Source organism: Equus caballus, chromosome 30 (genome assembly GCF_041296265.1).
Source record: "Equus caballus isolate H_3958 breed thoroughbred chromosome 30, TB-T2T, whole genome shotgun sequence".
Taxonomy (NCBI): Eukaryota; Metazoa; Chordata; class Mammalia; order Perissodactyla; family Equidae; genus Equus; species Equus caballus.
Genome location: NC_091713.1, coordinates 22,188,015 through 22,212,333, shown reverse-complemented (window position 1 = coordinate 22,212,333; position 24,319 = coordinate 22,188,015). Strand labels below are relative to the sequence as shown.

General features: G+C 39.6%; 1 long non-coding RNA gene across 1 annotated transcript in view; it reads right to left on the bottom strand.

Moving 5' to 3' along the window:
- Positions 1-1,506: 1,506 nt before the first annotated feature.
- LOC138921483 (uncharacterized) overlaps positions 1,507-24,319 on the bottom strand; it is a 32,935-nt gene continuing 10,122 nt past the window's right edge. The window contains exon 3 of the long non-coding RNA XR_011434104.1: positions 1,507-4,194. This is a non-coding gene — a long non-coding RNA (uncharacterized lncRNA). The remainder of the gene's footprint in view (positions 4,195-24,319) is intronic.

The following is a 24,319-nucleotide window of genomic DNA, read 5'->3' as shown; positions in this document are numbered from 1 at the left end:
CAGGGTGACTGTAAAAGTTACCCCACAGTTGACTAACTTCTCTTTAATTGTGGAACAAGGGCAAGGAGATTTCCCGTACTCCTTTCACATTCTTTCCTCTTCTTTGGCTTCAATATTTCTGTGATGGTTGATTTTATGTGTCAACTGGGCTAAGCTATGGTGCACAGTTGTTTAGTCAAACACTAGTCTAGATGTTGCTGTGAGGGCATTTTGTAGATATGATTAACTTTTTCATTCAGTTGACCTTAAACAAGAGAGATTACCCTCTTTAATGTGGGTTGGCCTCATCCAATAAGATGAAGTCCATAAAAGCAAAAATAGCTTTCTTGTGGAAAAGAAATTCTGCCTCAGCACTGTAACAGAGAAATCCTCCCTGAGTTTCCAGCTTGCTGGCCTGCCTATATGGATTTCAGACTTGCCAGCTCCCTTAATTGTGTGAGCCCATTCCTTAACATAAATATCTATCTATATCGATAGATAAAGAGATGATAGATAAGATAGACAGATGGACTACATACACACACACACACACACACACAGATATTGCCTATCATCTCTCTCCCTTTCTCGTTCTGTCTCTTTCTCTCTGTCTATCCTGTTGGTTCTGTTTCTATGGAGAACCATGACACATACAACTCATTAAAAGCTTTCTTTTTTTCTTTTTTTAAATTGTCTATTTCCGTTTGGCAAAAAAAAGGACTTTTGCCTTTGTCACCAAAATTCTACCTTAAAATCAATTTCTTTATTCATTCATATAATGTTTAGATTTAGTTACATACATTAGAATCACTGGCATGGAGCTGAGAAGTCACTCATATTTGATAGATTCCCCCACCCCTTGCGCCACTATCTGACTGTTTTACAGCATCAACCTAAAAACATAGTATATCTGATTCATCCCTTAGGGAGAATTATCTTCAGCTTATAAAATTCCCAATAAAGAGAGAAAAGAGTATACAAATAATGCTATAGGTTACAGGCATAAGACACTAGGACCCATGAGCACCTCATGGGTATGAGATGAGTTGAAGGAGTAAAATATTTGAGTAGTGAGAAACCAAGGAGCCTTCAGCAAGATTTAAGATGTCATATGAGTATGTAAAGAGTGTATCGTGAAAAAGAACAGAAACAGCAGTACTTTTCCTTATTGATTTCTTGCTGTCCTGAGATTTTTTAAACAGTCATTCTTTCTCAAAATTTCAAAATAGATTGCTTTGGTCTCAAGATAACTCTGTGAAGCCAAGTCATGAATTCTTGAAAAGGAGAAATTATATGGAAACGTGTTCAGAACTCTGTTGTGTTAGCAAGAAAGAGATGTCAGCACTGTGCCTGATAGTCAATTTTTCTTAGCTGTTCTTCTGATCTTAGTGACAATATGATGGAAATTATTCACACAAATGTGTGACCTCCTTGTTTGCAGTTTTGAATATGCTGCTCTTTCCTGGCAGCATCCTTCCCGCCCCCTAGTCAGGCTAATTTTGAAGAATACATTTGAATGTGGAAATAGACATTTTAATCTGGAAGTGTTTATTATACACACTTTGTTATAGCAAATGACACACATTCAAGGAGCGAGCACTGCCTACATCTCTTTTGCCACTCTTGATGTTGTGTTTGAAGCAGAAAGAAGTGCTTATTGGAAGCACAAATTGAGCAAACTAGCACTTTCATGGTGTTGCCATGAGCTGATTTTGTACACAATATGGAAAGGCTTACAAACAAAGAAGCCAGTCAGTGGCCATTCATCTAGCGTCACCTTAAATATCAGGTTGGTTTTCTTTGTCCATTTACCACTTCAGAATCAGTTCCAAGGATTTTCTTTTGAGACATTTGTTGAACTGAGCTGGTTGGATTGGTGTCATATAGACCCAGTTTAATTTCCTAAAAGTCAGAGCCTCAGGACAGCCAAGTATATTTGCTGATGATGAATTAGAGTATTTATTTTTTCTGTGTCTAAAAAACACCCCCCAAACACCCCCATTCCCAACAGTTTAACAATAAGTAAGTTAGCATGTGATGCCTATGACTTCAACTTTAAAAATTTATGGTGCCTCTATTTATTCTTGTCAATTTTAAGAGTTAATGCAACTTCTTGAAAAATCGTTTAAGGGCAATGTGGTAAAACATGGGTATGTCTCATGGCCGAAATGTGAGATTTGCTCACATACAAAATCAAAACGGATCATAAAACAGCCACTGAAACCTTTTGCCAATCGTCTGTAAAAGGAGACCCCCAATGACCTACAGCAGGAACATAGATGCGAAGTTGTACTTTGCCTCATGCCCTAGGGAGGTTTTTGGCTTTAAGATTTTGTCTCCTTGCTGCCAAATGCTAAAGCCAAGTGCATTGCTAAAGCTTTAGACACATTTTCATCAATAAAATTTCTTATAAAACAGATCCTGCAAATGCTGAACTTATCTGCCAAATAGCCAATTAATTATTTTACATCCTTGTTGAACAATGAAATAATTTATGATAGGTAAAGGTTTTACCATCACAAATTAGTGTTCTGGAAACCACAAGGCCTAGCTTTCAATTAGCAGGAGACATCACAATTAAGGATGAAAAGAAGTAATGCTGTGTGTTGGAAATCCTCCCCATAGAGAAATAAAACTCCCAAGGAACAATGACCCAACTAATTTGAGAGAGTTGGGTTTTTAGAAAAACAGATCCTTGTTAAAGGGAAAAGTTCAAACATCACTCAGATGCCTAGACTCCTCAGTCGTTCCCTTCCCCCACGGCCCTTTCTTTTCATAAATTGCAGCTATTGAATTTGGACCATACTTGCCCACTGTGCATTAGTGTGTGTTAATCCCAGTTCAGACATTGTCTGTGAGTTCACTCTATCACTGACAGTCACAATTTCCTGCATTGGGTCAAGGGGGAATGGTGCCTCCAATTCTCTGAATTTTCCAGAGAAGAGGAAACTCTGGGCTAAAATATCACTCATACAGTTGATATTGTTTCTCAAGTTCAGACCAGATCTGGCATTGAAAGAGCAACCCTATAGGAGAGAGCATGTTCCAGATTCCAGATGGCTGATTTGGATCTTAATGCAAGCCATTTGCAAAGGATGATGTCAAACTGAATGGACCAATGTAATTAAGCGCCATATTTGTTTACCCAACCAGGATGAAATCAACAACCTGCAGGGAGATGTAAGGAGTAGGCAGTTGGGGCATGGAACAAGGAATTGTCTTTCAGGTTGTAGTCCAGAGAAGAGAGAGACTAAAGAATCTTTATTCCTAGATGAAATTCTTGAACCTTCTGGCGTCTTTGGATGTTTAAGTAGAAAGAGGTGGAAGCGAAATATAAAATCTCTTGAATCTATTTCAAATGATATAATTGGATGAAGCCTGAAATCGAGAAGCTTGACTGTCTTCTTGAGCGTCCCAATGTCCCTAGTATTGTCTGTGGGAGTCTTTACTTCCAAAACTCCTACAACTTCTGGAAAGTGAACTTACTCCCTTAGAAAACACCTACACTCAGCTGGCTTCACTGGAACAGAAATCCCCTGAGTTGTGGATTTTGACCTTGGAGTCACAAGGGCAGCTCCTGTTGGAATTCCTGGAAGCCACACATTGACATCAGAGAAAAAATTTGGCTTGGCCTTTTCCTCTTTACCCAGTCCAGGATGAAATCCTATTCTTTCAGAAACTTGGAAGTGAAAATGTTGGCAGGCCTTACTATGTGTATTCAACACTTGTACCTTCTCCTTTCCCACGTGAATGAATGTTCAGCACCAGTCTTGGGCATGTTTTCTATCTCTGTGTTGTTAGCCAAGTCAAAATCCTCCACACTACTTCTTCATAATGGGCCATGACGAAGACTTCCCAGAAGAACTTTGGAATAGCTTTCTCTTTGGTACCAGACCATCATCTGTGAAATCCTCACCTTAAGATGATCTGAGATATAAAAGAAATTCATATTTACAGATAAGATGAATTGGGTGAAATATAACTTTCTTTATCTGAAGAAAGAGATTTTATTTTGTTAGTAGAGTAACCACTGGTTCCCTTAATAATATGCTCCTTTAATGCTTAACTGCCACGGTTCAGATTTCTCCAAATCTGGTTTCCAGAAAAGTCTTCATCAGCACATCTGTGATGGCTCAATTGCTAGTGAACATTCTTTATGGAGTCAGCCATAAAGTCCTTTAAGCAAGTTGTTCCTACGTGACTGAATTCAAATGTCTGAAAGACAAATAAAACAACGACATATATGATAAAAGGCTTGTTTTCCCAGAGAAAGAAAAACATGATGAAATCTCTGATTTGGTCAGGCACTGCCTCCCTAGGATCAGGCCCTCTCTATGTTGACGAGAGCCTTCTCAGGTGGGAGGGGGCTTCTGCAAGCAGGTACCAACTTTCCCTTGCTGGGGAAAGTCAATCCAAGTCAGGGAAGTCAATCTAAGCACCTACCACTCCCCACCTTCATTGGAAGCAAGGACTAAAAGTTTAACAGCACCCAGAACCTGCACATCCCTCCTGCCTGGATATACTGGGGACGCCCCACCACTGTCACCAGAGTGAGGTGTCAGCCCTTTGGGGGCACAGATGAGTATTCAAGGAGGTTCCTAACTCTTGTCCATCAGATGGTGGGGCTCGAGCCGAGAATTTGAAGCAAAGAGAAGTTTGAGTGGATACTCACAAGGATTGATAGCTCCATTTATGTGATAAATAAGCGCCCCCCACCCCCCCCCCCCACCAAGAGCTCTGCCTCCTCAGTTTGCTTAATTTGGCATTTCCTCTTCAGCAAACACTCATTGTTTTGGTATTCTGTCAGCAGAAGCTAAAAAATAATACACTATTAATTATAAAATGTCTTTGTCCCCTAAAAGATTGTAAACATCTTATCTTGAAGAATGACAAAAGAGAAGGTTGAGGCAATTATTCCTGAGAGTCAGAAAGAAGGATAGACTTTCAGGCCTGATTTTATCATTTATTGAATTTGGTGGCTCTGGGTAAATCCTCTAATCTCTATGAGTCTCAGTTTCCTTATCCTTACTAGGAGGAAGAAGGCCATTCCTACCTCAATGGATTGTTAAGAGATGATGTGTGGGAAAGCACCTCGTGAAATTCCTGGAACATAATACTGCCTCAAAATAAATACTGAGTCTGACAAACTTGCATTACCAAACGGTTGTTTAGAGTGATTCTTTTGTTCTATTCAATATGCTGTGTTAATGTTCAGATATTCAGCTCTGCTCTCTATCTTTTTGTGTGTGTGTAAGGCATGGGAAATGAGGGAAAAGAGGACAAAAATTCAACAATACCTCTTGGTATTTTTTTTTCCCTTCTTGGATATTTAGTTTATTTCCCGTAAGTATTCATTTCTCTATTTTTATCCTGTCTCACAATCTAACCTTGGGTTGGAAAGGCTCTGAAGGTTCACAGGAGCCATTTTAGTTCAGCCTAAAAAGTTGTATACCTCGGGGTCGGCCCTGTGGCCGAGTGGTTAAGTTCGCAGGCTTCACTGCAGCGGACCAGGGTTTCGCCAGTTCGAATCCTGGGCGTGGACATGGCACCGCTTGTCACGCCATGCTGAGGCCGCATCCCACATGCCACAACTAGAAGGGCCCACAGCTGAAATCACACAGCTGTGTACCAGGGGGCTTTGGGAGAAAAAGGGAAAATAAAATCTTTAAAAAAACCCAACAAAACAATGTATACCTCTGAGAGATGCCCAGAGCTGGTATGGCTCGGGGAAGAGAAATTTCTGAGAGAAATGCCTAGTGGTTGGGCCTGACATAGAGCCACCCCGGGGTCCCCAGGGCCTGGGCAAGGATTAAAAGAGAACCAGAAGTTTCCAACAAGGGGCACAGAAAATGGCTGAGAGTATTAACTAAAGTGTGTGTTCTCCACAGGGGATAGAGGGCAGGTGGGAGGTGACTCTGTGGGCAGAAGGCAAGGGGTGGACCACCCAAGCTGAAAAGCAAAGGGGAGTTGCAATCAGGCACTGGGAACAAGGGTGTCAGTGAGAACTGAAAGAGGGTCCCTTCAGCATCAGAAACACCAGAGTTTTGACTGGGATTAGCAAACAAAACCTGTGCTACACAAATTGTGGACCTCAAGGATGCAGAGGTCATCAGAAAGACCAGAAGGACCTTCCTCACCTGGTGTGATGCCCTACTTGGAGAGAGGGCAATTTATTATGTCATCTCCCCAAGTACCTAGCTAGTCTCCTGGAATGAGGTCCTCCAAGAGGCTGTGGGGTTTGTACAAGACCACAGAGAAAGGTGGCAGAACCAATTAAAATCGCTTCCATTTTAAGTCTGTCTGGCTCAGTCACATTGGGAAAATTGAGGCATTAACTCAGTTTGAGCTTCAAGAATAGTTGTTCATAATTAGCATCTTATTATGATAAATCTATACCTTTAACACAGGGAGCTTCATAAAGTGTAGCCACATAAAGACACCTACAAAAATGAAATCATAAGCTTGTAATGAAAAGTCATGCTATTTTCCAGGATGGAATAATCTGCAGGGAACTTCTTGTTCCTGGTAATCAATTGTAGGTCCACCAGGTAGAGAGTTTTGTATGTTTTGTTCGGTAAATTGCTTCAGAGCCTAGAGTAGCACCTGGGACTTAGGTGCTGAGTAAATATTGGTAGAATTATTAATAAGGTCTTGGTACTCAGTAGACTAAAGGAGAATGAAAAAAAAAGACATTTCCCCGATTTGAGAAGACCAGTTTGAATTAGGGAAAAAAATCTGAAGTACAATATTTTTTTATTTTTAATCAACTTTACTCAGGTATAATTTATGTAGAGTAAAATGCACCTTTTAAAGTTAATAGTCTGATGAATTTTGACATTTACGCACTAGTGTAACCAGCAACCCAATCCGGATATAGAGCATTTCCATTTCTTCAAAAGATTTTCTCTCTTCCCTTCTCAGTTAACACTGACAATCCTGGCCCCAGGCAACTACTGATTCTATTTAGATTCCAATTTAAGATTAGATTTTCCTCTTCTAGAATTTCATATAAATGGTACTCTATTGTGTCTTCCGTTGTCACACAATGTGGTGGTATGTATCAACAATTCATTCCGGGCCGGCCCAGTGGCACAGTGGTTAAGTTTGCACGTTCCGCTTCTCAGCGGCCTGGGGTTCGCCGGTTTAGATCTCAGGTGCGGACATGGCACCACTTGGCACACCACGCCGTGGTAGGCGTCCCACATATAAAAGTAGAGGAAGATGGGCACGATGTTAGCTCAGGGCCAGGTTTCCTCAGCAAAAAAGAGGAGGACTGGCAGTAGTTAGCTCAGGGCTAATCTTCCTCAAAAAAAAAAAAAATAATAATAATTCATTCCTTTTTATTGTCAGGTAGTATTTCATTGTATGAATATACCACAATTTGTGGTATCCACTTGCTTTTTGGATGTTTGTTTCCAGTTTTTAAGTAATATAAATAAATTTGGGATGTGAACAGTCATGTATGTAAGTACATATTCATGTGGACATATGTTTCATTTCTCTCAGGTAAATTTCTAGAAGCAGAACTGATCAGTCATTTATGGGTGTATGTTTAACTTTATAAGAAACTGTCAAATTGTTTTTAAAGTGGTTGCACCGTTTTATATAGCCCCCAGAAAGATACGAGAGTTCCAGTTGCTTTGCATCTTTGCCTTAATTTGATATTTTCAGTCTTTCAGATGTTACTTCTTATAGTGGGTATGTAGTAGTACCTTGTTGTAGCTTTATAGTCAATTTTTTTCCTTTTATAGTTAGTGCTTTTCTGTGTCTTAAGAAATCTTTGTCTACCCTAAGATTGCAAAGATTTTATCCTATGTGTTTTTCTAGCATTCCATAGGTTTTTTATTTTAAGTGTATGATCCACTTTGAGTTAATTTCAAGCCTGGTAAGAAGTAAGATGTTTTTGTCTATGGATATCCAGTTATTCCACTATCTTTTCCCATTGAATTACCTTAGCACCTTTGTTGAAAATCAGTTGACCATATACATATAGGTATATTTCTGCAAGCTCCACTATGTGCCCCCGATGTATATATCTATGCCTTTGCTAAGACCACATGGTCTTGTATGCTATAACTTTACAGTTAGTCTTGAAATCAGGTAGTGTGAATACTTAAAATTTGTTCATCTTTTTTAATATTGCTTTGGCTATGCAAATCCTTTTGTATATAAGTTTTAGCAAAAACTTGTCAATTTCTACAAAACAAAACAGTAAAATTTTAGGGGGCATGCCCCATGGCTGAGTGGTTAAGTTCGCATGCTCTGCTGCGGCGGCCCAGGGTTTTGCCAGTTTGGATCCTGGACACGGACATGACACCGCTCATCAGGCCATGTTGAGGTGGCATCCCACAGGCCACAACTAGAAGGACCCGTAACTAAAATATACAACTATGTACTTGGGGGATTTGGGAAGAAAAAGCAAAAAAAGAAGATCGGCAACAGTTGTTAGCTCACATGCCAATCTTTAAAAAAAAAAAAAGTTGGGGCCGGCCTAGTGGTGCAGTGGTTAAGTTCACATGTTCTGCTTCGGTGGCCCAGGGTTCACTCGTTCGGATCCCGAGTGCAGAAATGGCACCGGTTGGGAAGCCATGCTGTGATAGGCATCCCACATGTAAAGCAGAGGAAGATGGGCATGGATGTTAGCTCAGGGCCAGTCTTCTTCAGCAAAAGGAGGAGGATTTGCAGCAGATGTTGGGTCAGGGCCAATCTTCCTCAAATAAATAAATAAATAAATAAATAAATAAATAAATAAATAAGTAAGTAAAATAAAATAAAACTTTGACAGGATTGCATTAAATCTGTAAATCAATTTGGGGAGAATTGATACCATCTCAATACTCAGTGTTTCAATCTATGGAGAGCATGGTATATCTCTCCATTTATTTAGTTCTTTAATATTTCTATCAGCATGTTCAGCATGGTTTTCAGTAAGGAGATCTTTCATGTTTTTTGTTAAAGTTATGTCTAAGTGTATTATGTTTTTTGGTATTGTTGGAAATGGTATAGCTTTTTAATTTTATTTTCCAATTGTTTGCTGCCAGTACACACACATACAGACACACATACACACATTTGTATACAGGTTTGTTATTTATGTGATAAATTTTATCTTAAGTTGCCAAGTTTGTCACATCTTTCTTCTGAATTTCAATATAAAATTTTTCTTTTATCTTTCTTAATACTTTATATCTTGATGTCAAAATCTTCTATTAATTTAGGCCCTCCAACCTTTTTTGATTTACTGTTTGCATGTTATCTTTTCCATCCATTCATTCATCCTTCTGTGTCTTGCTATTTCAAATATGACCATTGTAAACATATAGTCACACACACACGCACACACACACACACACACGCACACATGTATATATATGATTGACAGATGATTTCTTAACAGAAATACAGAAATAACGGAAACCAGCTGACCATAGAATGATATTCTTTACCATATGAAATTATTCTTCAAAAACAAAGGTAAAATAAATACATTTCCAGAAACACAAAAATAGAGACAGTTGCTAGCAGACCCATCCTCCAAGAAAAACTAAAGGGACATCTTAATGTAGAAGAAAGTGATTCAAGATGGATACTTGGAAATGCAGGAAACAATGAAGGGGCAAAGACAGAGTTAAGCGATGAGTAAATCTAAATCAGTATTAACTATACACAGTGATGATCTATTGCGAGATCTGACGTACATATAGAATCAATGTATAAACTCATCTGTCAGTCTTATTGCTGTTCCTTTGTTGGTAATCATGCCTCCCACTGCTTTTGAAAAACAGATTTTGCTCTTCTTTATTCATTCTCAGCAGTTTTATTATGTTGTATGTAGATGTGGTTTTATTTTTGTTTATCTAGCATGGTGTTCGTAGCACTTCCTCATTCTGTTACTTGATATCTCTCCTTAGTTTTGGAGGTTGTATGACTCCCTTTAATATGGCTTCTTATGTACACACTCGCTTCTTACCTTCTGGGATTCAAATTGTATTTTTTAGGTCTATTTACTGTGTTCCATTTTTTTTTCCTGTATTTTCTACCTTTTGGTTTTCCTGCTTCTACCTGGATATTTTATTTTCTACTGATCTACCTTCTAGTCATTTACCATCTTTTCTGCTATGTCAAATCTGCTTTTAAACCCATATATTGAGTTCTAAATCTCATTTCTTTCATTTTCCCATGTTGGATTTGCATTTGATATCTTAAAAAAAATCTAGATTCCAGTTCTCATATGAAATTCTCAGTCTGACCTATATTTGATAACTCCAAAATTGGGTTATATGTATGCTTGTTTTTATTTTATGTTTTCCTCTTTATCTGGTTCCATATGCCTGTTACTTTTGATCAGTTGTGTGCAGCTTGAATACAGCAGATCACCTTAATCCATCATGGAGTGAGCTGATTTGTGCCTGGGCTGCAGTTTTTGTAAAGTTCTATTTGTAGTTTATCGCTGCTTCTAGAGTATAGCCCTCCGGGGGTCCCAACTGAAACCTGGGGTGTTTGCTAAGCCTGCTCTTTCTTGGTAAATCCTAGAGTACAATGTTTGTCTCGTGTAACCCTAGAAAAGTCTGCTTTTATTATCTCTGTTTTTTAGCTACTTAGTCTACAGGCTAAAGCAGCACAAAAATTCAACAAATGTCTTGAAGGCAAAAAACACTGAGTGTCCTTTCCCTGTGTCTCCTTTCCCTGTGTCTCCCTTCTCATTGCATCCTGGCCTCTCAATTCCTGGCTTCCTTGCTTATCTCTCTGGCTCCACGATATTGCTCAAGACTGTGGGCTCCCCTGTCACCTAACAGCAGTCCTTTGCCTGAATTCACAGCCTCTTGTTCTCTACTGAAAGATGCTCCGTACAGCAAAACTCCTTAAAGAATATCAGCTGATCTGTCTCAGATTCCTTTGACTCCAGAATCTTAACTCCCAAATCTTGCTTGGCTTTGCAACCCACCAATGACCTCAAGCAAAAAAAAAATTTTTTTTCTATTTTATCTGGCTTTTCTAGTTCTTCTGGGCCAAAACATTGGTGTGCTGCAAACTGTCATAACTGAAGGCCAAAGTCAGTCTTGAGACTCCTTGAAATTACTTTTGTGTGTATGTACGTTTATAAATTTGAAATCCAGTATTTTTCTCCTTCTTTCTCTTCACCATTGGGTTTCCCTTATACTATTAATTTGCACAACATTCAAAGAACAAGTCAAAAAGCTGGCAAGTTTAGCTCAACCCTTGGTCAAATAGACCAGCGTCCAGCCAGGCCTTTTATCTAGTTAATCTAAAGCCTCATCCATACACTATGCTTCTAATAAAGGCAGGCCATGGGCATGGCCTCTTTGCTTCTAACAATAACTGCTCACCCTCCCTTCTCTGTTCTCAGTCTTGAGCCTTCTTCTGACTCTAATTTCTATCCCATCACCAGTCAAACTCTTTCTCTTTGGACTCTAGCCCACCTTTGCCAGTTTAGTCCAAGATGTTCTCAAATGGTATTAGAGTAGGGTTACCCCATGGTCTGGGCTTTTCAAATGCTATGGAGCTTGTTAAAAATGTAGGTTTCTAGGTTTTGGCCACAGATTCTGAATCACAGCTGGTCTGGGATGGACCCCAATAATTGGTATTTTTGGTAAGCACCCTAGTACCTGAAAAACACTTTGAGGAGCAGGCAGGATATCCTACCCTGGCTCCCGCCCCAGGGCCTCACTCTCTGCTAGTGGCTGACTTCACCGGCTCTCAGGTCTGCTCTGTCCTGTGCCCTGGGAAGGGACATTACTCACTGAGAGTTTAACTAATGTGGTTTTTGGCAATTTGAAGTGATCCCTGCCCTCTGGGGAAAAATAATCAGAGGATTATATAGAATTATCTCCCCCAAAGGCTATGAGGACATAGCCCATTATCCATGTGAGGTGGCAATATGGCGGATTATGTGACATTTCATCTTTGCTACTCTCTGACTCAGAATATTTAGAATGTAAAGTTAAACTCAGAAACACCTGCCATTGATTGTCTGAACTATTCTTGGGAAATCTGGAAAACCTTTTCTCATCTGATACACGCAGTCTCCCCAACATCTTAAGCTATTATTCAGAGCATTTCTATTCTTCATTTTATACTTAGGCCCGTAAGCCAAGCCAAGAAGACATTTTTGTATTCCCCCATCTCCTCCCTACCAGTATTGGAGGAATGTCAACATAAAAGAAGAAGGGATATTATTTAGGGTGGCCTGAGGGATAATAAGTAGGATTAATGGGATGAAATTGAGCAAAGGAAAATTTAAAGCGAACATCAGGCACATTTTCCGAAGATTGAGATCAATGATCCTGTGGAATTAAGATCCCAGGGGAGGTTGTGGGAGCCCTATTACTTGAATCGGTTCAAACTAGACTGGACCGAATATTTGAATATAATCCCACCTTGGCAGAGAGTAAACCTGCAATGGCTGGAAGATGGAAAAAATGACCTAATAGGTCTTTTCTGTCCCTGACTCCTATGAGTCATCCAATGTATGCTGTTGTGCGTCACCAAGCCGGCCAGACCCGGGTCATTCGCTATACATTTCAGCCACAAAATCCTCAGATTCTGACTGTGCCCCAGCGAAACGGCTACCTCAGCAGAGGCTGAGGGCCCCTTTGGGATTTCTGGTTAGTTTATAATCAATTAAATATCAGAAATGAAGGCAGAAATCAGTCATAGGAGCAGAGGGTGGTGAGTAATTGAGTTCTTTCCCCTGCCCTCTGGGAGGCTCCCCCTCAATCCTTCGCAGACAGACAGAAATCTTTCCACTGTAGTTGTGTCTGTAACTCTGCCTCTCGGGCTTGGCTGGCCTGTGCACTGTGCTCGGAGCTGCCTCCTGCAGCTGCTCCAGGCTTGCTGTGGCCTTTTTGCAGCAGCCACCCCCCGTTCAGCTGCATTCTTCTCACATGCCCCTGCCAAGGAAACCACTGCTTTAGGACTATCAGCTGACACAAGTCCTAAAGCGTTTTCTTAAAACATTACGATTATTATTAGCTTCATCTTTCCTTCAAATACAGTTTGGGGAGAACACCTAACACTGATAAAAGCAGAACTTCTTTGGCTTCAACAGGGAGGGGGCTTAGGACCTCCCAAAACTTTCCTTCTTGCCACTACCCAGCCTCATCCCTCTTTCCTAAGGCTTCCTAGAGGAATGCACAGAAGCCAACATCAGGCACAGATTCAAACCACTTTTCTAGGCCCTTATATGTGCTTTCTTAACATTTTACTGTCAGTTAAATCCACAAAAGGCGGATGAAACAATTGCTGTAGCTCCTGGCCTTTACAAAGCCCAGCGGAAAAGCATCCACTCCAGGTCTTGGTTATATAGTCTCTCCTTTCTCTCTTCTGATTCCCCAACCTCGCCTGCTGCTGGTGACTGGTGAGTGATTGGAGAGGAGAGCATAAAAGGAGGGTCAGCTACTGGTACCAGCAAGGACTTGTGTTTCATGTTGATTACATCAGACCTTAACCACTGCTTTTCATGCCACCAAAGAGAAATGGGAGCATCACCTGTTCCCCCTTTTGCATTTCTCCTTTCTTCCCTATTGCTTTTGGTAACTTCAAGTCTGCCCTAAATGTGCTTTACACCTGGTTTTTCTAGGCCTACGTGGCGGCATGGGGGAACACCTATTGCGATCAGCCACAGTCCTGGAGCTTGAGGAAGTTCGGATAGCATCCATTGCTTCTGCTAGGGGAGGCGTTAGACTAATCTCCAGAACTGCAACTGGCCTCCATGTTTTAGTTTCCATCTTCTGGTTCTCAAAGCATCCTGAGCTAAAATTTGAAGTTTTTCTAGACAGTGGGGAGAGAAGTAAATGGATTTGAAGCCAAACCTGTCTGAGATCACAGACCAAACTCTGAACTCCTGAGTTGCACTGGCTCTCTCTTGACTTGACGGCCTACAGAACAGCGGGAATCCTTAATTCTATATTTCTGGTGTGAACCTCCTGCTCTGCAAAGGATTTCATCCAGCACTGGGTTCCTTTTATTTCGCACCTCCTTTCTCTGGTATTTCTTCCTCGGTATTTTCAATATGAAACAGGCTGAGACGGGAAGCGAGGAGTTAGAGGATTAAGTCACCAGTGCTTTCATTGCCCACTGGTTGACCTTCTTTGCCTTTATTGTCCCTCTCATTAACCAGAGATAAGTTGCCCCATTAACCAGAGTTAAGTACTGCCCTTAACTAGAACCTAAGCTCTTTATTTATTTTGGTTCCTTCAGTAATTTCTAGCATTCATAAAAAGGAAGCTTCGGTTTAGGAGTAAGATAACCAGTCAGCGAACCTGAAAGTCACTGAAGTCCAACAGCATCCTGGACTCAGAACTAGAAGGACCACTAGATGAGAAAGCCTTTGATTCCTCATGCCTCGCCCCAGCTTTTCTGAATGAGAAAAAAAAAAAAAAAAAATGAAAGCGGTTATGTGCTTGTCCAAAGTCACACAGCTTAAAGTAGAGAATTAGGAGTGAATTAAGGTTTAGCTTCAAATCCACCCTTTCTTTTGTTTACTCCACATTACTCAGAGAAATGTGGGGCAAAGAGTTAGGACACAAGCTTGAGCAAAATGTGGCAACTTTTGGAGAAAGAGTTTGTCTAGAAATTTCCTCAGAGGGCAATCTTTTACAAACCAGTCCTCAAAGGGCCTTGTGTGAACACATCAGAGACGTATGGATTACAAACATTTAAAATCCATATGAGTTGAAGAATGGAGACAGGGGAAAGATTTTGGCAAACGCATTTGCTTTTTTAACATATGTGTGTGCGTCTATATATGTATATATATTATCAAATTTAAAACATTTGAAAAGCAATCCCGGGTGTTTCAGCCTAAACCACAGAGTGGTTCATCCATCCCCGCTAATAAGTTCCAATCCTTCTGTTGTGTGGTCTTTCCATTCCACGGGTTAGGACCCCACTAAGTCTGTTCTACTTCAACCTGAACCCTGCCTGTTTTATACATTTTTAGGATGGGTATAGAGAGACTGAATCTCATTCTCCCATACCGGAACCCAACTCCCAGGAGTCAGCATTTAGTCGAATGGCTTCATTGTATTTTAAAGTGTTTTAAGTCCACTTATAAATAAATTGGGCTATACCAGTGCTTTTGTAATGCACATCATGAAAAATGAACAGTCAGCTCAAAATAGGTTTTCTTTTACTGCCAAGTGCATTATGTGAAAAATGTACTCCATCTGGCAGGACAGACAGTGTGGTCGTGTGGATGGAGCTCAGATAAGGGAGCCGTCCTTTGTGTAAAGAGGATGCCACTAAGGCCCTGATCTCTATCAGGACGTATGCCGCCATTCATCTAGAAGTCAGAGATGGAACAAGCCATCTCATTTTCCTGACACACAAACTTCCCTTCCTTCAAACAATGGCAGCTGACCCTCATGAGCCTGGAATTAATTATATTCTGCCTTACTTTCCCTCTCAGTTTTGAACATACCAGCCTCCATATCAGAAGCTCCAGCGGGTCACTCTGGGTGCCTCAGCCCAGTATTCGTCATTTCACAATAGTTAATGTCTCCTGGAGCCTCTGGTGATTTCTTCACTCCAGCAAGTTGATCTTACAACCAGCTCCTTGCGATTCTTTAATTTTTGCCCTTGAAACTTTGCTCATTTACTCTCCAACCTGACATGGCCTTCTACTCTTTTCCTATGAATTCATATTCATCACTTTCTTTAAGCTCCATGATGATGTCCAGTTTCTTAAAGATGGCATCCATAACCCCATCCAAATACAATAATCCTATTCTTTGTGTAGAAATACTCTCATATTATCTAGCTTTTCTCCCCTCTGGCTTTCCTCTTTCATTTCTTCATTTTTAATAAACAGCTACCTGTGGGAGAGGCTGGTGACTCAAACCAAATATAACTCAGCTGCTAATCTGAATCCTTCAGCCTAGTCATTGGACATTTCTTGTCCTAGTTTCCTTTCTAGGAACACTTTCTAGAATATCTAGGTACTTATCCTGATTACAATTCTCACCAGAACTCTGCTAATTAACTATCTCATTCCTGCTAAACTGTTAACCAATGATTGGTTAGTCCTTGGATAATCCTCTGAGTATTTTCATTTTAGTAGAGAATCTTCAAATAACCAGCACTACCCTGAGCCTTTAAGTTGAGCCACCTCATCCACGCACCATGTCACCATCACCCAGTTAGGCCCTAATTTTGGCCCAAATCCTAGAGCTATTTCCCTACTCCTGCTCCACACTGTCCAACCTGCTCTCTGCTTGTGCCCTCCTGGTAGGGGGATGTGGTGACTACAAGCTGTGACTCATGAGGCAGACAGAACTGACTCTGAATCTTCATTTCAAATTCATCTTTTGGAACTTACTAGCTCTGTGACTTAAATCTATCTGAGCCTCAGTATCTTCATCTGCAAAATAGGGACAGTACCTATGCTCATTATGTCCTTATGAAAACTACTGGAAATAATGCATGTGAAATATTTAGCCTGGTACCTGGCAAAGAATCCATGAATTTTGGTTGTGCTTATTATTGTTTTAAGTATTGTAATCACTCATCAGATCTGACACATTGGTAGCTTTTTCTTTTGAGCTTTGACTCTTGGCCTTTTTCTCTAGATTTTGACCCCCTTTACATGTGATTTTAGGGCTCCTTCTGTCCTAACCTAGGTGGCTTTCCCACCTGGTCTGTTCTTAGCTTCTAAGTCCCCCACTGTAGTATTATTCTATGTCCACTCAGAAGAAGAAAAGATCAAGACTCAGGGAGTGAACCTCTAATGGTCGAACAGCCGAAGCCTTCATATGCAAATAGCTAATATATTTAACAGGATGCCCTACTCACACTACCTAAGAAACATCACTTGGATCACTCGACTTACTTACCACCCTCCGTGACAGATTCTGTTGGTTCAGGGCTACATATACAATAGGCAATAATAAAACCTCCTGGAGTGAGTGGGGGAGGGCAGAATAAACTAAAGAAAATGGTGGTAAAGCCATTTCTGTGGACCTTTTCATCAAAATGATTAGTTGGAGTTTGTCCTGTGTTCAGGAATTCTCCTGAACTGGCTACTGTCATAAGTAAAATGTGACTCGATTTTCAACTAAAAGTCAGTGAGCACTGACAAGATTTTCTGACTGATTCCCTCCCATAGACTCCAGGGAGGAAGAAATGGTGAGCAGTTGGGCAAACTTCAGGGTAGGGCTTCAGGAGTTCAGTACCCAGAGAAGGTCAGGAGCAGACAACCTCCCAGGGCCTAGGGAAAACTCATAACCAAGTAGGAGACTGAATTGGAGAGACCAGATCAGGCATCAGCACAAAAGGGCAAGTTCAAGATGGTGGAGAATGGAGGAGGCAAGGTGGTAAACAACAAAGATAAGTTGAGAAGAGGTAAAAGCAATTATTAAGAAGTGAGCTACAAAGAAGGCAGAGATATTGAAGCCTCATACTTATTAGGGTCTGATAATGAGACACAATTGGTTTAGCTGTTTCAAAGTCCAGGGGGCAACTTTGGATTAACAGTCTACTTAAAGTTGTTCAAGGGTTTCAAACTCAACTCTGCTACCAACAGAGCTCTCTTTGCTTCTACTGCCCTCCATCTCGGCATGTTAGGCACATGTGGATAAAAAAAGTTTCAGCATGTAAGTTACACGTCAAATATCCAGTTTTACTTCTGTTTTTGTTCTTAAATCAGAGAAGAAGGCCCTGATTTGCTGTGCTTTGTCTCCAAAAGAAGGACTTCAACAAACTTTCTATTTGCCAATGACATTATGTAGACTGTTCTGGTAGGCAGAATAATGGCCCCCAAAGATAACCATGTCCTGATCCCCAGAAACTGTGGATATGTTACTTACATGGAAAAAGGACTTTGCAGATATGAATAAATTGAGGATCTTAAAATGGGGAGATTATCTTGGATTATCCAGTTGAACCTAATATAATTTCAAAGGTCCTTATATGTAAATGAGAGAGACAGGAGAGTGAGTGAAGGAGAGATCTGAAGATGCTACATTGTGGGTCTTGAAGACGGAAGGGGGCCACAAGTCAAGGAATGTGGGTGGCCTCTAGAAGCTGGAAAAGGTAAGGAAATGGATTCTCCTATGGAGAATCCAGAAAGAATGCCATCTTGCCAACACTTTAATTTTAGTCCAGTGAGACCTATTTTGGACTCCTGGCTTCCAAAACCATAAGATAACAAGCTTGTGTTGTTTGAAGCCACTAAGTTTGTGATCATTTGTTACAGCAGCAATAAAAGACTAATACAATTATGCTGCTACTCTTACCTTAAGGACTAGTTTGTTTCCAGCATGGCACTAAGGGTGAAATTTTTTCTGTTAGACTTTTGTTAGGAGATACCGTCACCTATTGAAAAATGAGATTTTATGTCTTGAGGTTTTAACTGCTTTTCCTGTAGAAAATATTAATGAAGAGATCTAGGTATGCCTTTCTACTCACTATTCTTTTAAAATAATAATTAAAAAATTTAAAAAAATATTTAAATATGATATTTAAATTTAAATTTTTAAAATATTATTTAAAATAACTTTAAAATAATACAATAAAAAAACTTTCTTTAAAATCCCTATTATTTTAATCCATTCTGTCTTTTCCCTGGTTATCTCCTTAGGCATCTTTAGAATGCCTCTTTCAATTAATCTTGAGTCTGTACCTTAGAGTCAAACCCCTTATGTCTTGGAAAAATTATGTAAAAGTGAATCTTCTGTCTATCTTCTCTAAGGGAAAAGTGCTTTTTATGCTTCTCAAATGGAAAATACTGCTTTGTCATTTCTCAGGTCATTTTTCTTGTTTATCCCTGTCTCAGCTAGCAAAAAGAAGAAAATACCCAATGCCCTGGAGAAGAAATGGTAAATTTGTCTCCTTCATTTGTCTTCTCACAATCTCTGGATGTCTGTGTCTTCAGGAACCTTTCACTCTTGAGAAACTCTCATCCTTCCCATATCTACTTTTCTCTACCTGTATTCTCAACTTGACGTACTTCTGATTCTTCTGGAGACGCACTCCATAAGTTAGTCTTTTTATCTTCTTCCCGTACCCGATAATGCAAACTAACAAACATACACAATTCATTTGTTCCATTGGATCCTGTTTCTGTCTCTAAATACTTTTCTCTTTCTTTTCTCTCTTTATTTCAATACCAGACACTAATGTTCAATATGCGATTTCTAATTCTTTACTTTTCATTCATATTCCGACTTTGACCACCTGGATCCCATACCAACGTCTCCACAGAAGTTATTTTTGTAAATGTCATAGATGATTTCCTGATTGCTAAATCCCATGAGCAGTTTGCAGCTTAAAATTTCATGTCAAAATATAACATATTTAATCTGTAAGGATCCTTTTATAGCTCAATAAGACAGCAGTAGTAGCTGTATCGAAAGGCAATATACACAATTTTATAATTCAGAAAAGAACTAGAATTTATCAATAAATATGGAAGCTTCTCCCTTCTTCGGCAGTCAAATATCTGTTAAGATATTTGAAAAATAGACATCCTTCCCAGTGTGGGTTAGGCTGTGACAAGATAAATATTCTTAGAGGTGTTCTCTTTGTTGTGTGCAAAATTTCTTTATGAAGACATTCATCAAAGGAACTTTACTAATGACAAGATTTTAGAAAGAAACCAAATTTCCAATAATAGGTAATTGGTTAAATTACAATATATTTTATATACCAGAAGACTACATTGGACATTGGAAATAATTAAGATGAAAAATTGAAATGCAGTGGCTTTCTTTTTGTGGGGGAGAAGAAATAAAATTCATAATGTTTTAAATGGTTATAGGTGATTCTAAAAACTGTTTTCTCTTTGTCTTTTCAGATTTTTCAAATTTCTATAAAAAGTATTGATTTCAGTGGCTGGCCCAGTAGCATAGTGGTTAAGTTCACACACTCCACTTTGGTGGCCTGGGGTTGGCAGGTTCGGACCCTGGGGGTGGACTTACACACCGCTCATCAAGCCATGCTGTGATGGAATCCCACATACAAAAAATAGGGGAAGATTGGCACAGATGTTAGCTCAGGGCCAATCTTCCTCACCAAGAAAAAAAGTATTGATATATAGGTGATATATCAATATATCAGTATCAAGATATATATATGATAAATAGAAATAACAAGAAAAATCTTTCATTTTAAACCATAAATGAGCAAACGAGGGTGTAAATATCATTTCAAGGAGCTGAGATTATGCTAAAAAATCTATGAAAGAGCCATGAGTTTGACGTGATGTTACTTGAAAACAGCTAGGAGGCAGCTATTCTGTGAGGTTAGTGAAGATGGACTCATGTGCTCTAACAATCTGAAAAGATCATGGTTGGACTGATCATCTCTTATGGAGCTGGAAGACGCTGATAACAAAATGTGCCTGATCAGAAGGCTGCCCCGTCTTGTCACGGAACCAAAAGGAGATCTACGGGCTTAATGAGTAATGGAGAACTGTATATGGCCTACTCTCCAGGGAGAAGAGTGTGTAGAGGTTGGTGAAGGTGTGACTTTGGATGGATCTTGAACAAGTCAGGACTTGTTCCTATAGGCCCAGCCCCCAGGGGAAGCAGGTAGGGGGCCATTATGCTCTTGGAGGAATCAGGTGGTACAAGCCTGAACTAAGATCCTGTCCAGAACGGTGGGAAGGAAAAACCACTGTGAAGAAAGAATTGCCAGTACATGGGGCTTGTTTGAAGGCGGGGATCAAGAAAGAAGTAAAGGCCAAAAATTACGACATTTCTGAGCCAGAGGGTGTCAAAGAAAGGATGGAACATCCGTCAAAAATGCAGTTATGAGTGGAAGTTGGTTTTAGCTGGAAGATTGTGAGTTTAGTGTTTGACACAGCACGTGAATAAATGACAAGATCCTGTAGGGCAATGTCCAGCAGGTGAGTAGGAATGTAGGAGAGAGGTTAGGATTGAACACAGAACATGCAACTATAAACTTTGTGAATAACTTTGAATCTAAATTGAGACTGCGAAGGAAATCACACTCATGTCACTAATGGCTGATAACGGCACAGGTCTTTCTTTATTATACATGAATTCAATTTCACAAGGGCCACCAAGTTTCCAGGCATCATAGTTCAGTTTTCCTTGTTCTTCTTGGGTGGTTAAAACCAGACTTTGGCCTTGGAGATTTATCACCTGACCTGAGATGGGTTATCATATCCTGGAAATTAACTTCACATAATAAGGAAGGCTTTTAACTACATAAAAATCAAAATCCACTAAACCTCGTCATCATCATTGAGCTATATATGTTGTTGTGAAACCATTTCATTCTAGTGTGGGAGAAATTCCTTTCACCAAAATCTTCAATAAGACATCTGCTCAGATTGCTTCTAACTCCTAATTAGCCAGATCAGAACAAGAAGGAAGTAAAGATGAAACTAAATGGATAATTCAACAATTTTAGTGTTAGAGTTGTGCAGTTGAACACAGTGATAGAATGTTTATGATTGTATACATCTGTATCTCACAGAAACTTTGCTGCTGTATTATATTTGCTTTAAGTGGCAAGAAACTTGGCTTCTAGACCTGGTTTCTCCCTCAACAGATTCCATGATGGCAGACAAGTTATATATCTTCCTTTGGCCTTCTTTTTCGCCAGTTGAATAAAGATTACAATACCCTATGGTCCTAACTCATAGCGCCAGCATCACGTAAGATAATGAATGTGAAATTACAATGGAATCCAATTTAAATGTTAGCCAAATCTAATTTTCGGCACACATTACATTTGCAAAAGACCTCCTTAAGATCATGCAAAAAGGTGTTAATGGAAAATTAATACTGGGTGACCATTTTGGTCAAGCTTTATTTCAATGTAATATGTTTTCTTAAAATAAGTTAACAAACACTTTCAAAGTTTGTTTTGTCATAGCCACATGCACATGGATGTGTGGTTGAGCTCACACACACACACACTCACTGTGACTATACAGATACTATTTCCTGGAATGGGCTGCCACTTTCTATCTCTAATCAGACAGTTGTGAAACGTGAAGGTAGCTGAATGGTCATAGCTAATCTTAATGAAATCAGTAAACTGAAGCTCAAGATGTGATTAACAGTGATTTACATTTTCTTCGGAGAGTTTACAATTCACTTATATCAGAGCTTTCCAGGAAATAACTTCCAGCTCTTTAATTTAACTTCAGCTTGAATTGCAGAACCCTTTAATTTTAAAATTCTCTCCAGGATTAATATTTAGAAAGCATCATCTTTACTAACTTTTATGGGGTAAATTTTGTCCCCCTAAAATTCCTATGCCTAAGTCCTAACCTCCAGTAGCTCAGAATGTGACCTGATTTGGAGATATTGTTTTTACAGGGGTAATCAAGCTAAAATGAGGCCATTAGGGAAGGCCCGAATCCAATATGACTGGTGTCCTTATAAAAAAAGGGAAATTTGAAGACAGATATGTACACAAGAAGAATGACATGTGAAGACGAAGGCAGAGATCAAGATGATGATATATTCTTTTTAAAGATTGGCACCTGAGCTAATATCTGTTGCCAATCTTCTTTTTTTTCTTTTCTTCTTCTCCCTGAAGCTCCCCAGTACATAGTTGTATATTCTGGTTGTTGGTCCTTCTAGTTCTGCTTTATGGGACGCCACCTCAGCATGGCTTTATGAGCGGTGCTAGGTCCTTGCCCAAGATCCAAATGAGCAAAACCTTGGGCTGCTGAAGCGGAGCAGGCGAACTTAATCACTTGGCCATGGGGTTGGCCCCAAGATGATGATTCTATAAGCCAAAGAACGCCAAAGGTTGCCAGCGTGTCACCAGAAGCGAGGGGAGAGGCCTGGAATAGGTTCTCCCTGAGACTTCTCAGAAGAAACCAATTCTGCTGACACTGATCTTGGACTTATAGCCTCTGGAGCTGTGAGACAATAAATTTCTGTTGTTTAAGCCACTTGGTTTGTGGTACTTTGTTATGGCAACCCTAGCAAGCTAATACACCAACAAATTCCCTTCTCCTATTTACAAATTTGCTGAACGAACTAACAGAAGACTTTGAAGAGCGTGTAGATGTTTATTAAGAAAAGTTATATTGTGTGGGTATCCAAAGCCAGTTACTTAAAAAAAACATCCATTACTGAAGAGATGTTATTTTTATTCACAGGCTAGCAGCTACATTATGTGGAATATTTTGGTTAGAACAGATTTCTTCTTCAACAGAATTCCAGCAAAGGAGTGTGAATATGGGCTGTGAGCCAGAATATAGAAATGGCTCCATGATGGAGAACAGAAGCTTATAATGGGATTAAATTAAAGCTACCTCCCTCTTTATTTAGATTTCAAATGTGATAATGCAGTGAAAACATCCGGTTCCATGCCTAGGACATGGTAAATGTTCAGTAAACAAAGCTAAAATCTGAAACCTTTGAAGTTTAGATAGAGTCACCCAATTTGATTTTAAAAGGATAAATGTTTTGAAAAAGCCGTTATGTGAACTCTGCTGTGATCAATATTGGTTATTAGTATAGCTCCTGAGCACTTTCCATCAGAGCACTGAACTAACCTTGTATATTTTCTCATCCAGCTCCATGAAGTCAGGATACAAATCTAGGAAACTGGGTTTTCTTTTCTTCTAGAGGTACCAGCACATGCATTAACATGGACTGCTAAGGATGGGTTAAATCAGGATGTTGGACCCCCCTCTCTTTGTGTTTCTTTGGTACCTTCTGCGTATCTCTATTATAATTTCTTACATAGCTCAATGTAATTGTTGTGTGGGCATTTTTTCCTACAGACTGAAGCTCCTTTAGGCAACTTGGCCTTCTTCATGATGACTCCAGGGCTTAGAATAGTGTCTGTCACATAGAGACTCTCAATACAAATGATAAACTTGTTTATGTGATGAGAAAACTTCTGCAGGATGAAAATTATATCTTATAAGACTGTAGCTGGTTTACTTTTCTGCAGAAAGCTTGTTTCAGAATTGAGTCATTAACATTTAAAACTTTACCACAAGAATCTTTATGTTATTTTATTTGGTTTTTAAAAACAACCCCCAAAGAGAGAGAGAATGCTATTATTCCCATTTGAAAAATGATAAAACTGATCCAGAGAAGAAAAGTAACTTGCAGATGGTGATACAGATATTTATAAGCCTAATCAGGCTCAGAGTGTTGACTCCCAATTCAGCAATTCTGTTTGGGCCCTTCTGCTTCCTAAAGCTGTCACACAGTGTAATTTATTGTATGACAATTGATAGCATTGACCATGTGATTTTCTCCTGCAGCCACTGAGACCACTGAAAATTCTGGATCTACTAAAGCCCATTCAAATAGTTTTTGGTTGTCTGTGAAAAGACTGAAACTCTCCTGAAATAGATGAGATAAAGGGTGTTTAT